The sequence below is a fragment of the Aphelocoma coerulescens genome, chromosome 1A, assembly GCF_041296385.1.
Source record: "Aphelocoma coerulescens isolate FSJ_1873_10779 chromosome 1A, UR_Acoe_1.0, whole genome shotgun sequence".
NCBI classification, from domain to species: domain Eukaryota; kingdom Metazoa; phylum Chordata; class Aves; order Passeriformes; family Corvidae; genus Aphelocoma; species Aphelocoma coerulescens.
Window position 1 is genome coordinate 2740353 of NC_091014.1, and position 15872 is coordinate 2756224.

General features: G+C 45.0%; 1 protein-coding gene across 8 annotated transcripts in view; it reads right to left on the minus strand.

Moving 5' to 3' along the window:
* EXOC4 (exocyst complex component 4) overlaps positions 1 to 15872 on the minus strand; it is a 292499-nt gene that overhangs the window by 174569 nt on the left and 102058 nt on the right. The gene's annotated exons all lie outside the window — the stretch shown is intronic.

Sequence of the window (15872 nt, forward strand, 5' to 3'; positions counted from 1 at the left end):
ACAGCCCTTTTTATTCCTATTTATGCCTCCAAAACACTCCCTGGAAAAGAGGAGATCAAACTTCACATTTAACTCTTGCCTGCTGGAGCCTCTCTGGCTCCTCTTCCACAGTTTCAGGTCAGAGTTTTGGGAAGTTGAACTGAAATTCAGGAATTTTTTTTCTTTCTCATCAGCCTCAACCATCCTCTCTCCCAGCAGAACCACACACCTGACTAATAATTCTCTATTATCAAATTTAATTAGGAAGGTATTTGGTGAGGCCATGGGAGACCAGGGAGCAAAATCTTAAAAAAGGAAAAAATAAAAAGAGGGATGAGTCAAGGAATTAGCGTTAAACCCCTTATTAAGAGCTGTAACAATTAATGGCATGGTAAGCTTTTATTTTCTTCCTGAAATCCTTTAAACTTTGGTGCAAATACAGCTCCTCTTTTCCAAGATTTTTCCTGATTCAAGATTGTTTTAGTTCAACTCAGGACTTGGGTTTAATTCTCTTTTTCTCCCTCTTATGCCCTTCACAGAAATGCTCCAGTGTGGCCAATGTTTTCCTTCACGTAAGAAGGAGCCAAATAAATATTAAATAAATATTCACTTGAAGTGTAAAAGGAGGGTGGAGCCAGGTGGGGGTCAGGCTCCTCTCCCAGGAAACAAGTGACAGGATGAGGGGAAACAGCCTCAAGCTGTGCCAGAGGAGGTTTAGGTTGGATATTAGGGATTTTTTTTTGTGTGGAGAGGGCTGTAAAGCATTGGAACAGACTGTCCAGGGCAGTGGTGGAGTGACCATTCCTAGAAATGTTCAATCATAGGTGGATGTGGCTGACTCCACCACTGGGCTAAACCTACCCAGAGGTGGGAGAACTCCTAGGAGGACCTAGGTCAAGCCTAGACCACATTACCCAAGTGTCCATTAATTACATTTGCACAGCCAGCAGGACACAAATGTGCTCAGTGCCTCTCACCAGAGCGAATTCACCTCAGCACCAACCTGTGCTCATTCACTCTTTGTCCTGCTCACACTCCACATTCAATTCTCCTCAAAGCAACACGAAAATCTCACTGTTGTCCACCAAATATTCCACTGATGCCCATTCCAGAGGTGCTGCAAGTCCCCAGGATGCTTCTGTCTTTGGGAGAACACCAGGATGCTGGGCAGCCTTGGGATGTTCACATTAACACCTCCTGTTATCAAGATATCTGAAGCAAAATTACCAAGAAGTTGGAGTTAATTTTGATATGTAACTACACTGAATGAAGAGCCATGGGAGAAGGAAGTGTCCATGAGGGACTCAATTCCAAGCTGAGAAAAATAAACTTCCACTGTTTCCAGACAGGATGAACTCTTATACCTCTTGTTTTCAATTTGAGCACAGTGGAGGATGTTGAACACAAAAATCAAGCCCAAAGTCTGTAATAAAGATGCCTGGGAATGAAATAAATAAATGCTATTTGCACTTCCAGTTCCCAAAAAAACCACTGAAGGATCAGCACTTGGAGAAACAGACGTGCTGCCTTTGTCCCTTCAGCTTCCCACACTGCAATATCCATAAATCTCCAAATATTCCTATGATGTTTGCCCAGGAGACACCACCAAACAGGGGTGGTTTGAGGCTCTGTCTCTCATCCTTGGCCAGTGGCTTCTGCCAGCCACAGGGGCCAAATGTTCCTCGTTTTTCCCTGTTTTTTCTCCTCTTGCAGCTGTTTACATTCACAATTCTCTTCCCCTGGAATTGCACATCTTTGCACCTCCTGCTCCTTGCAGATTTGGCCGATATCGATCCCATTAATGGGGAGGGATGGACAGAACAACCTAAAGGACTCATTTCCTTTAGGATGGGACTCATTTCCTAGAAAATCAAGCTAAAACCACAATAGAGCTGCTATCAAGTGAATTTTAAATCTACATTCATCTCGTGGTAAGATAACGTTCATTCCACTCACTTCTGAGGAGACGGGGTTATTTTTTCCCCAAATCAAGAGGATATTGAAGAAATTATCACTGATAAGTACCTGGAAGCACAGCCAGGATCAAGATATCAATTTTTACCTCCTATCAGACATCTTTCATGTAGCAGAAAATTATTTCTTCAGCACTACTCAGAGAGGGACGAGCAGTTCAGGAAGAGCACAGGTAAATGATGGATTTATAAAACAATTGCATTCAAGAATACAAATAACACAGGAAAAAAACTTGTATTCCCTCAAGTCCCACACTAAAGGATCGTTCCTCTGCTTCCCTGCAGGAGAGATTCAAGTCTCAGCACTTAAAGCCTTCCTGGATATTCACACTCTGCAGATACAAGGATTATTTGGATAATGGAGTCAAGGAGGAAAAGAAACAAATCCCATGTGCACCGATCTGCACTGCTGGGAGAATGGGTTTCGTTTAAAGACTCCTTAATTCCATAAAATACTGAGGATGTGCAAAATTTAGCGTCAATATGAAACAGTGATCGTTGGAAAATACCTGTGAGACCATCGAGTCCAACCTGTGACCAATCCCCACCTTGTCCCCAAGTGCCACATCCAGGCTTTCCTTGGACACCTCCAGGGATGATGAGTCCACCACTGCCCTGGGCAGCCGCTTCCAATGTTTAATGACCCTTTCCTTGGAGGAATTTTCCCTATATCCACCCTGAGCCTCCCCTGGCCCAGCCTGAGGCCGTTCCCTCTCTCCTGTCCCTGTTCCCTGGGAGCAGAGCCCGACCCCCCCGGCTGCCCCCTCCTGTCAGGGACTTGTGCAGAGCCACAAGGTCCCCCCTGAGCTTCCTTTGCTCCAGCCTGAGCCCCTTTCCCAGCTCCCTCAGCCACTCCTGGGGCTCCAGCCCTTTCCCAGCTCCCTCAGCCACTCCAGCCCCTTTCCCAGCTCCCTCAGCCACTCCTGGGGCTCCAGCCCCTTTCCCAGCTCCCTCAGCCACTCCAGCCCCTTCCCAGCTCCGTTCCCTTCCCTGGACACGCTCCAGCCCCTCCATGTCCTTCCTGAGCTGAGCAGCCCAGAACCGGACACAGCACTCGAGGTGTGGCCTCAGCAGTGCCCAGCACAGCGGCAGAATCACTTCCCTAATCCTGCTGGCCACTCTATCCCTGGTAAAATCCAGGTGCCATCGGCCTCCTGCCCACCTGGGCACACCTGGGCTCATGTCCAGCCAGTGCCACCAGCACCCCCAGGGCCTTTTCCAGCTTTCCAGCCCCTCTGCCCCAGCCTGTGGTGCTCCATGGGGTTGTTTTGACCAAGGACACAACGCTTGGCCTTGGTGAACCTCATCCAATTGTTCCCAGCCCATGGGTCCAGCCTGTCCAGATCCTTCTGCACTCTCCAGCAGATCCACACTCCCACCCAGCTTGGTGTCATCTGCAAAGTTCTGTTGACCTAAAGATGGAACCTCACCAAGGGGAGACCTTAGAGGGGCTTTGCAGAGGCAGAAATCAGAAGATGCTGACCAGACTCATGAGCTTGGGTTCGTGGTGAAAGTCCACAATCAATAACCCAGAGTAATGGGAAAATGAACGGATCTGGGATGAGGTGGAGTGACCTGTGCAGGCTGGGGAGAGGTTCTGCCCATTTGACAACATCAGGGATTCTGGAGAAGTTTCTTTTCCAACAGATCTTGGGTGAATCCCTTCTGCTCCCAACAGCTCTCCAAGGGTGCACCCACATGGAGTCCATGAGGAGCTGGAAAACATCCCCTGGATTGCACAAAGTCTGAATTAGCTTAACTGAAAAGAGAATCATCCCTTCAGGTATCAAATAAACACCCACAGCAAGAGTCTCTCTCCACTTCTGTAACACAAATCTCTACTAAATTTTATGTCTAAATGAATTTCTCAGACATGGCAGATACAACATCCCATTAGGACTAATGTGGGAAAAAAATAGCAGAAACTTCAGCAGATTTTTTCCCTGCAAGCTGTTTAAATTAGTCGCTATAAATATGAATTAAAAAAAAAAAAAAACAAAAGGAAAAATAAAGATTTCTAATTTATTTCCATGTTAGCACTTGCAGGCCTTGATCCCAGTAACAATTAGGCATACGGACGTGTGATTAGTCAAAATCCCTGCCATACATTTCGAGTATGGAAGTATTTACATTTTTACTCTAAGTGGACATATGGCAACATTAAAAGATTAAGATCTGTCAATATTTTAAATACAAGCTTGTCTCTGAGAAAGGAGGAAGAAAAAACCTGCATTACCACAGGCAGAAGAATGAAAATTCAAGATGTTTTTAGCCTTTTTGGAACCCAGTGCAATTTTATTCAGCCTTTATCATATTAAGAGCACTTTTAAGCTCCAAATCAACATCACGAGGATTTTCTGATGATGCTCAAATTTATTGTGATACCTCCAGATGAACACTGAAGTTATTTTACCTCTGTGTTTTCCCGTGATAGATCATTTTCTTCCTTTTTTCTGCTGTTTAACTTCAATACCTGACCAGAACAGCCCCTGTCTGTAGAACAACTCGTATTTTAGAGCTGATAAAAATGCAAGAGGTGGAAGGAAGCTCTGAGTACAACAGCACAGCGTGGAGAGATCAGACCCACAGACATTCACTTCTGAGGAAAACGCAGTTGCAGCAACTGCATAATACATAAAATATCATCTACAACACATCCTCCTCCTCTTCCTGGGCGCAGGAGGAGAAAGCTCCTTTGGATGTCACAAGAATTAGCTCCAGACACATATGGAAATTCCATTTAGGATAAGAATCAGTGACAGGAAACAGCCAGGAGGGACTATTTGTACTGAAATACAAGCCATTAACTTGAGCCAAGCTAACAGCAAATGACTGCTCAGGCAAGTGCCGGCTGCAGATAATTAGTTTAGAACCTATTGGAACATGAATATTTTATCGTGCAGCACAGAACTCGTTAGGGAGAGGAATTAGAGAGCCAGGACGTCTGGAAGCACGGCAGAGGTGATCTGTCAGGTCCCTGGGAAGAGCTTTTCCCGGAGAAAACAAGTTCCGTGAGACTGGGCTTTATTAAAGCCACACCAATCCATTAGGAACGGATCTGGTGGCACACCAGGAGTGCAGGGAACTGCCTGCATTTAATGGCTTCGCTCTGTGCTGCTGGATACACGTGGAATTTAGGGAATCACCACAGCCAGCACCTCCCTCAGGGACACCGGGCTCGTTTTCCTCACACTCACTTCTGGGATGTGAATTCACTTCTGAATTCTTCCTGGGAATGGAACAATTTTCTCCTTTGCTGCAGTTCCATGGCCCAGGATGTCAAAGCTGGATGGGGCATTAAAACCTCCCCTCTCCATGCTCAGTGAATTCCCAGGAAAGGGGAACATTAAAAAAGGGGATAAATGCATAATTCAGGGAATCCCAGAATGGTCTGGGTTGGAAGGGCCATCAGTTCCAGTGTATATTTGATACACTGAGTGGAAAAAGAACCAAAAAAAGTTAATTTTATGGGACTTCTCTTTTTTTCCCCAACTGATAGAAAATTAAATACAGATGCCCAAGACCTTGAGGACATTGAGCTGTAAAAAACGTCTTAATTAGCTAAAAATGCTGAATTTTCAGTACATGACTGAAACTGTTCTAGCTGAAACTGAGCAGGAAAACTTCTAAATAAAATAGGAGGTACCAAAGTAAATACACACATCTGAATTCTCCCATTCCACATGGGGTTACTTGGGAAGAAAGGCCCTCAGCAACACCCTTGTGTAGACAAAGAGAATCTCTTCTGATTTGTCCTCAAGTTGTTATCTGTTACATCCAACTCCTTAAATCCATCATTTCCAGCCTGAACACCATCCAATATTCATTAAAAGAGTCTCTGATGCACACAACTGGCATGATTTAAATCCACCTCAAAAACTCCTGGAAAAACCAGAACTTCAGATCTCTGGTGCTGCTTCCCTTGGATTATAAAATAATCACTGCGATCGTGACACCAGAACAACGCCCAAGAAATATAAAACAGTGCCCAAATGACAGATTATTGCAAAATCCCACATGATGTTGCTTTAAACCCCCCCCCAAACTGTTAAAAGTTACATATTCATATTTCTTTTTTAGAAAATTCCTACTAATACAGGATCCAGCTCATACAGAATATCCAAAGCAGTAACAGAGCTGCTTGAAAAAGAGCAAAGAAATGTAAATTTAGCTATTATATTTATGTTGTAAAAAAAACCCACCTTAACAGAATCAGTCTATGGCAAACCATTCATAGGATGTATTTTCCCTGCTTTTTTAAAATTCAAACCAGCTACTATTAATCATTAACTATTAATTGGTACATCATTATTTCTGGGAGATGAAGACACATTTAAATCACTCAGCAGCAATGCTTTTAATGACAACGAAGTTCTTGAATTCCATTTTTCTCCCCAAAGCTGTATCAAAACAAATCATTTCGTATTTCTGGAGACAAGAACGTGTAGAGCCCCTCTCACCCCAGTAATGAGGTGTTGGAAACACTTGTTCCTGGATTACTGAAATGCTCATTAAATCCATTTGTTTATTGTTTTTTGGTTGTTCCAGTAATTGCTGTGACAACAGCAAGCCCCATAAAACTGGAGTAGTTCCTGATTTCACTGCTGCACTCCCTTTGCTTCATCTCCTGGGCAAAGCCCAGCCTGACTACAGGTGGCAGAGCCCCAGCAAGTGTCCATATGGAGATCCATATGCTCTGGCAGAGCACCCGGGAATGACGGAACGCTGCGATGGGATCGCGGAGCAACCCCAGGACGCTGCAGTGCCTCCCCCTCCGCCTGACCTCGAGGAGTTGGATTTTCCTCTCGTGCTGCAGAAGGCTCTCAAGAGTTCTGTGTGAGGCACTGAGCATAGAAGAGCCAATTTTTAATCTTTCCTGAAGTCTCTGGTGTTGGGAAGAAAGGACAGAGCTGAAGCGAGGCGGATTGGAATGTGCTGCCAGCAGCGAGCATTTACACAGTCCCTACTACACAGATACTACTGCCCAGAGCTGGGGCTCGCTGCTGAGAACAGCCACTACATAGCCACCAACACTCACAAAATGGGTCACAGCTTGGCTCTTGTGCAGCAGCTCCCAGGATACGACCGCATGGAAGAGTTGGGACAGTGCCCCTACAAAGATCCGTGTCCAACTGCACTACGACACGTTGAAACTCAAAATAGGAACTCAGCTCGCTCAGGCTTAACACATCAATGGTTTTGATGCATCTGACTTTAATCTCAAATAGGCATTTAACAGGAACCCTTCCCACAGCTAAAAAACTTCCAGACAAAGCTGGGCCTCAGATCCCGCCGCTTTCATCGGCAGCACGAGGCGGGATAAGAAAGCAGCGAATGAAGCACAAGATTTATCCCTCTAATAACCTAAATCTGATCTCCACGTTCTTTCAGGCCGCTGAACGCAGAGATAACTGAAACGTGCTCCTCCAGAAAAATAAACCGGGAAGAAAGATAACAGAGCGGCTCTTTTAAAGACTTCAACCCAGCAGATCAATATCCTGTTGCTTAAGAAAAGGAATGTAAAAAAGATGGGGCTTTAATTTCCATTTCAAGACCAGGGTTCAGCATCACCCACCATTCAGCAGCAGCTGAAGTGCTTTTTAATTTTGTCCTCGTGCCAGAGCATTCAGAGAACAACAACCAAAAGGACAAAGCCAAAGTTCAAAGATTGAAGACACAAAGCCGAGCTGAGGCTCTTGTGCAGATGGGCCACCAAGCTGTAACCTCGTTTAATTTGTTGCAAGGAGATGTATTCAGAAATTCCTGTTAATGGCAAAGAAAGGAAAGTGGGACAGGCACTCGGAAATCAAGATGTTAGAATGGGAGAATTTAGGGAAATGGGTTTCACACAGAAGGGTAATGAGTGTTTGGTGGGAATCACAGGACAGGTCATTGTGCCATGAGAATTTTGCAAGAAATCCGTTTCTGCATGTGCTGAAAGGATTAGAGAGACTGGGAAGAAGAAGTAAAAACCAAAGAAATGCTCATTTTTCAGGTCACTTGAGCTTTAAGAAATTCTCACCGGTCCCAAAATGAATAGTTGGGCTTGTCCTATATTCTCACCCAACCACAGGCAGGAGTTACATTCAGCTTCTCCCTAAAACCCCTATTGGGGACAGCAGAATAGGACTGAGGAAGAAAAGCACATCCCAGCTGCTGTCTCCCCCTCCACAGCTGCTTTTTGTAGTGACTATAAAACAGCTCCAGAGTACTCACGGAGCGCAATTGGAATCTTTCAAGGCAGCAATAGCAAAAATAGGTCACAATCCTACTGAATCCATTGGGAAAGGTTCCAAAGGGAATTGAAGACATGGAGTGCTGAGCCAGGGGAGTCCATCCTTTTGCATTCACTCAGTGCTGGTTGGATCAGGTGTATCCAGGGATCCTCCTCTGGCAGTGGAGGTGGCACTGCCAGGTGAACCGGATTATCCTTGTCCTCCTTCCCAAAGTGGGAAACTGGGATTCTGGAGGAGTGACAAAACCAGAAGAAGAGCGGGGATCATGGAAAGGTGGAATGAAGCTCAATCCTCTTGCACCCTTCAGGCAAAAGGAAGACAGAGAAGGCAGGAACCTTCCCAAAGGAAGGAATTTCTGGCTGGCAGGCTGGGGAGTGGCTGGAATGGAATTCCCAGAGAAGCTGTGGCAGCCCCTGGATCCTTGGAAGTGTCCAAGGCCAGGTTGGAGCAACCTGGGACAGTGGAAGGTGTCCCTGCCCATGACAGGGGGTTGGGATGGGATGAACTTTAAATTCCCACCCAAACCATTCCATGATATCCAAGAAAGGTAAAGTAAGTCAGGTTATAAAACACAGCCTTCGGTGCTACACATAAATGAGGTAAATCCCTCTCTGCTCCTTTTATTACTCTGAAAAATCAACATTAAGATACTTCAGACAAGGTTTACACTGACTAATTAGGAATATTTCTGTAACACTTCGAAGCCTTATACGAGGATGGTGTTTAAGAACAAAGTCTTCTGTTAACTTTTAGTATTGTTCACTTAGAAAGCTGGAATGAGTCTCAGGAAAACAGGGATAGTTTCCATAATATATGGAAACCTGGAGACTAAATGAGTTTAAGAAGAGATGAGAAAAACAGAGCATAACCAGGAGGATGAAAATACATAACTAAATTGAGCCTGAGTGAAGGAGATTGCACTGTTTGCAGAAAGCCTTGGGAATTTTCAGTAATAAACACAACTTCAGCTCAGCAATTAAAAGAAGTGTTTATAAAAATAAAGCTGTTCTTAAACTTACAATGCTCCTTCAGCAGTTTCCTTGGGGAGCAGAGATGTAATTGTGTATAAACAGCTGAAATTACTCTTGTTTGTAAATTGTGTCATTGCTTTTCATTTCCCCTGTGTGGTGGTTCCAGGAAAATCTTGGCACCAATTCATTGATAAATGATCCCAAAAAATGGGTGTTTTTTTCCACCATGAGTGGGTGTCACTGAGAAAAGGCAAAATTATTTGGGTTTTAATCCATCAAGATGCAGCTTACCAAAATAAAGAAATGTATAACAATGCTACTCATAAATGAGTTTGAAATTAGTTAGAAAGAGTTCAACTAAAACCTTACAAAACCAGGTACCAACATATCAACAATCCCATTATTTATCACACTGCTCTAACAACATGAAAGATAGAAAATCCTGAGAAAGGAAAACACTTCACACTTGCCCACGGCTACACTGATTTTTATGCCTTCCAGAGTCCCCTACAGCCTTAAATTGCTGCTCACCAGCTGAAAAACCCAAACCTGTGCTGATTTTAGAGCCAGACATGAACTTCATAACCTGCCTTTGGATTTGCTGAGCTCCAGGATGGAATTTCCACCTCAGATGCTGCTGTAGCCATGTGGATGATACTCCTGATTTTAAAAAGTCCAGTTGGCTTTGGAAGTAGCTTCTGTGATCATTTTCACTGGGGATCTTGAGTCCAAAGGCTTTCCATGGCTCCAAAATCTTCAGGGGATAACACAGGCTCTGCTACCCACCAGGTCTCCTTCCAGCATCCCTTTTCTCACTCTCTTCCAGCTGCCCAGTGCTGCTAAAGCTGAGCTTTGATCCAGCTGCTGCTTCAGAGGCAAGAATTTGGAGGCAGGAGATGTTGAACTCTGACAAATCCCACCCCAGGGAGCACATTATTTGAATTTGATGTTCAATATATCCTAAAAACAGACCCCCAAAAGAGAAAAGTACAGGAGGAAACAAGGGGCTGAGCTTCTTCCTAACGAGCAGATTCTTCGACAATCGGCTGCGTCAGGACTGGAAGCGATACCGGAGTAAAGAAGCCACCAGGGCTTTTGGTTTAAGGACTCCAATTAAATCCAGGCCTCACTAATGAAGAGTGCACAGAGGAATTTGTTCTTTCCTAAATGTGTGCTCTCCTATGTGGTTGTTTTTAAGATGGAACCTGCATTTTCTTGATTTTATTTGCTTTCTGGTTGTGTTTTGAGGGTACAGCTTGGAAATCAGACCTTGGGTCGGGGAGCTCCAGGGAAAACAAGAGGGCCCTGGCAGGATCCCAGTGCCAGAAGCAAGATGCTGACCTTTAACCAGGCCTGATGACAGCTGAAGAGGATGGAAGCACCTTTTAGCTGCCATCCAAACCAGTTAAAGGTTAACTGTAACTCCCCTTGACAGAGCAGATCAGCCACTGACAAACACCCCCAGACAGGCTTTTCCCCCTTAATGAGGCTGGCACTAATTAAGTCTAATGCCAGTGAAGTCTGTGGCAGTACTGACTCAATTATGCACTAAAAGTTGTGCAAGAACTCTTGAGAAAGCACTCACTGCACACAGAAACTGAGGCAGGAATTGGGGAAAAGATGTCTTGGAAATTCAGCAGCTCAAGTGGCTTCAGGCAGAAAGAGCCTGGGCTGGAGAGCAGAAAATGAATCACAAACCCCTTTGCTCAATTCTTACTCCTTTACTGAGTCTTAAATGCCCACACATCCATGGATATCTGGAATATTTATCATGATGGTATGGAATTCTTTCATAAATATACTGTTCTAAGCATGGAGAAACTTAAGGGATCATAGGAATTTAATTTGGTGCCCAACCAGCTCCTGTTACGCTACTGGGCACCACTGCTGGTTAACTTGAAATTTCAGCTAATTCCTCATGAATTACCAAAAGGCTCCTTGCACTGGACTGGGACCTTTTGTGCCAATTTTGGGGAAAAGCAAGTTATTCTTTAATAAGGGGTCACAGGTAAGCAAGAGCCTCAAGGGAATTCAACAGAGCACGGAATGATTTGAGGAATAACAGCAGCCACAAGATTTTGTGGCGATGCTTTGCACTTCTCATGGAACCATGGAATTGTTTGGATTGGAAGGGACCTTAAAGACCATCTAGTTCCAACCTGAGCATCATCTGTGCTTCCAAAATCACATCCCGTGATCATTCCTGTCGAAACACCCGTTCTGCTGAAATGTGGAAGTTTTTGTCTGTCCACAGACAAAGCAAAAAGACAAACAGAGCCCACAGAAAGTAACAAAGGTTAGGGTGGATTAAAACCCCAAAGCTTTACCTTGGGCCTTCAGAGCCAAGTGTGGATCACCCTGAATAAATTCAGGCACAACCTACAGTCTGTACCTGTAACCAGATCAGTTTGGGTCCAAACTGGAACAAACTTGTGGGAATGGGGCAAGGCAGAGATGCAGGGAAAGAGCACAGGGAAAAGGAAAGGAATAGAGGCAATAATCAAACAAAATCCAGGTTAATGAAGCAGTGGAGATTTATCCCAGGGATAACCAGGCAGTGCTCTGACATGTGGTCCTCTGCACTGAACATATTTGTTCATCCTCCCTCCTTAACGATTCCCCACCTTCCCAATCTTCCCAGTCTTAAAACACCAATTCTTACCCACTTTGTCTCATCACCACCGAGGGCTGAAGCTGTTAATTCCAGCACGGCTTCAGCTGAAATCCAGGTTTGTGCTCCAGATGTGAGCAGAACAGAAATAGGGAGCACGTGCAGGTGTTAATGTGACTCCCCAGCACGAGGATAAACCCAGCAGAACAGAGAGTCCTTGATTAAGGCCCGAATGAAACGATCAGGGCCCATCAAGCACCCTGCTGATGAGCAGCTATTTGGCCACACAGAGAGCTGTGATTTCCATCCACTTTAATAATCAGGGAGTTGGGATTTACTGTTAATGTGACATTGATGAAGAGAAATGATGCTAATGTGACATTGATGAACCGGAATGACAGTTCAGGCTTGATTAAAATTAGCCACAGCTCTTCAGCACAGGACCAACCAGAAGGGCTTGACACATAGCTCAGCTCAGATGCTTCCAGAGCAGAGGGAGAGGGTGAAACAAAGGACAAGGTGAGGGGAAGGGAGCAGAGGGATGCTAAAAAAGCCAACAAACGTTCCCTGATTAAATCCCAGGATCCTTCCGTGACGTTCAGCACCTCAAAGCTTCCCCCACTGCTCAATTCCCTGAATTAACAGACAAAAGTCGGAGTTACAACATTAATGTGGAGGATAGAAGGGTTCCACCTACCTCACCCTCACATTTACAGCTTCTGGGGACACCACGGAGCACCAACACTTTGCTTTAGCAGATTCACAGAATCCCAGGACGGTTTGGGTTGGAAAGGACCCTAAAAATCATCTTGTTCCACACCTTCCACTAGAGCAAAGCTCACTATGCCAAGGCTGAAAGTCCAAGGCATGGAGACTCCTCAGGAGCTTCAAAGGAAGCCAGCACTGGATGTGGAATCAGCACAGAGCAGTTCTGCTTGAGAATCAAGAAAATAAAACTGTGACATTAAATAAGCCAAGCCCAGCCCTTCAAAATCAGAGCTGGAACAGCAAACCCTGCTTCTACAGGGAAACACACACTGGCTCAGCAAAACTGCCTGAAGGATGTTCTGAGGAATGGTAAGGAAAAATTTAAGGAAAAATATCAAGACACGACTGCTCAAGTCTGGATTCTGTTCACCAGAACATTTCCATAAGGCTTACACTTACAATGGCCCCTCATGTGCTTTCACCATAAAGTTCATCTCTTAAACTCTCTCCACAGGGAAGTTCCTGAACGCTGGAAATACTCACAGGGTAAGAGCCTTGTTAAAACCCCACTGCACCAGCTCAGAGCACCCAGCACTTACACAGGAGTCAACAGCAATCGCCCAGATTTTCCTTCCAGCTGCAAATGAGTTGAGATGGCCCCAACCTTCTGTAGTTACATTACTTGTTCCTTTTATAAACAAAATATTCTTTCATTCATGATGTAATTTCCTAGATTATCCATTATTAAAATTCCCCCTCTCCAAAACGAATTTACATCTGAATTATCTCATTACTTCTGAAGAAGCCAATTATTGCCTCTAGTGAACAAAATAATTAGACTTGTGCTCCCTGCATTTGAGATCTTCTCCAGCAGTCCCAGAACACAGGAGTACACAATGAAAAGATACAAACACAGAACAAATCAATGGAGCAGCTTTTTTTTCCTCCTGAACATTGTTTACCAACTGAGTAGGTTCCTTTTTTCGAATATATACACTCAGGTATTGAGTGCACGATACAAACCTGAAATTTAAATTCTACCCATTAGTCAGGTCTAAAAGGGCAAAGAACTTCACTTGGTTTGTTTTTCCATAACTGGAGTCAAAAGCCTTCCCTCTCCTCTGTCATCTGTGTTACCAAAAAAATCATAAAACACTGCACAAAAAGGGAAACGCTTCCTAGAGGTTGGTGATGGGATTCCTGGAATCTCAGGATGGTTTGGGTTGGAAGGGACCTTAAAGCTCATCCAGTGCCATCCCTGCCACGGCCAGGGACACCTTCCACTATCCCAAGGTGCTCCAAGCCCCATCCAACCTGGCCTTGGACACTTCCAGGGATCCAGGGGCAGCCACAGCTGCTCTGGGCACCCTGTGCCAGGGCCTGCCCACCCTCCCAGCCAGCAATTCCTCCCCAAGATCCCATCCATCCCTGCCCTCTAGCAGTGGGAAGCCATTCCCCCTTGTCCTGCCCTTCCATCCCTTGCCCCAAGTTCCTCTCCAGTTTTTTTGGAGCCCCTTGTCTTGGTTTAAGACAATTTAAAGAGGTGGACACTCTAAAATGAGTTACCTTCCCTTAGTTTCAACCAATCCCCTTCCACCAATAAGAAATGAATATGAGTTGATATAAGTGAAAAAACAACAGTTTACCAACAAGTGAAATGGCAACAGACAAAAAGTAGAACAGTAAATAATCATGAGATACAAAATCACTAAAACTTGGGAACCCCACAGGAACAAACACACCCCAAAATGGTGGCAACGCCCTTCCCAAGATGGCGGGAGACAAAGGGGAAATGGCGGCAGGGCCCCTCCCCAAGATGGCGGCGTTCCCTGGCAACCGCGGGGCCTGAAGGACAACGGGGAAATGGCGTCAGCTCTCTCCCTCAGGACGGCACTTCCCAGCCGATCGGCCAGCCTGGGAGATATAGGGAAAAAAGATGGCAGCAAAAAGAACCCTCATGGGAAGGTTGGGGCTGACAGAGAAGTTCCAGTGGCAGGTAAAGCCTTGCCAGCACGTGTGGGGTCAGCGCCACCGCCTCCTCAGGTTACCAGCACAAGATGCATCCCAGAGGGGCAAGAACACAAGGGATAGAGAAAAACATGGCAGGACTTGCCCCAAAACGTGTCCATTGCTTATGTAAATCCTGGGAGAGAGGTATAAAACATCTCCTGTCCGAAGGAGTGTCCTGTTCCCAGATGAGGACAAGAGGAGTTTTCCCAGTTTTCACACCTCGTTGCCCTGCACGTGGCCCTGGAGGAGGAAGGTGAGAGATGCTGGAGCAGCCTGGCTCACAATTCCGTTAAGGAGACTCTGCCAGCTGGCAGGATGAATCCATGGCCTTATCCTCAAGAATTTCTGAAGCAAAAAAGATCATCATTTTTATCTTCTGTATTTAAGTTAACAAGCAGAGAAAATCAGATCCCTCACATCTGCTTCTGGGGTCTCTTGGATACTTCAGTGATTCCCTGCATGAGCTTGAGCAGGAATTTCTCCTGCCACTGAGCATTAACAGCACAGCAGACAACATATTGAGGGTAATAAAAACAATGCAGCCCTCATTTATCAGCTGGAGGAGAAACTGTTGAGGCAATTGGCTGAGAACAACCCACCAGGAAAGTCTGAGAAACACAAGATGAAGAGGTTTGGGGTTTTGCTCTTTGGTTGGAAATGATGCTCAACTCCAACACAAAGTGTAGAGAATTGAGGGAAAGCTTTGCCTGGCCTTCCTTCCCTCTGTCCCCAGCACTGTTTGTGTGCAGTGTTTGACAGGACTTCATGGGCTGATTTTGCTGCCAAGTGAGGTCTGAACTTCTCTCCTTGGCTTGTGCTCTCCCCTACACAATCCAAGATCAGTGCACGGTCTAGTGCATTACATTTCCCTATATATATATATATTTTTTTTTTTAATGTATTATGTCTCTCAATAAGTATATTTTTAATTAATGAGCTATTTCACAGGGAAGATGAAAAGCAAAAGTCTCCTTTTCTTTCTGGAAGGGTGATCCAATAACACTGACAGTACCAGATGGCTTCCTCCTTAGAAAGCCAGACAAAACAAATGCATCCATAAATGTCCAGAATGTCAGAAGCGGCATCAAATAGAAAAAGTCCAAGTAAATACATGCAGCTCTTGCTTCTCAGAAACCAGGAACATTTGCTAGTCCTGTCAAAGAACAGATTTATTATTTTTTTTCCCCCTCTCCAACACCCTGAAATTTCTGAGCAGAGCTGAAAGCATGGAGGTGCCTTGGTCTCACCGGGGAAATAATTCTGCCCAGCTGATTTGATCTGTGAAAATGTTCACCCAACAGCAGCGGCTGTGCTCAAAAACCAAAGGATTTCTCTGTAAAAACCCAGCACCAACCATCTCATGGGCCAGCTCTGTTAGAAACCC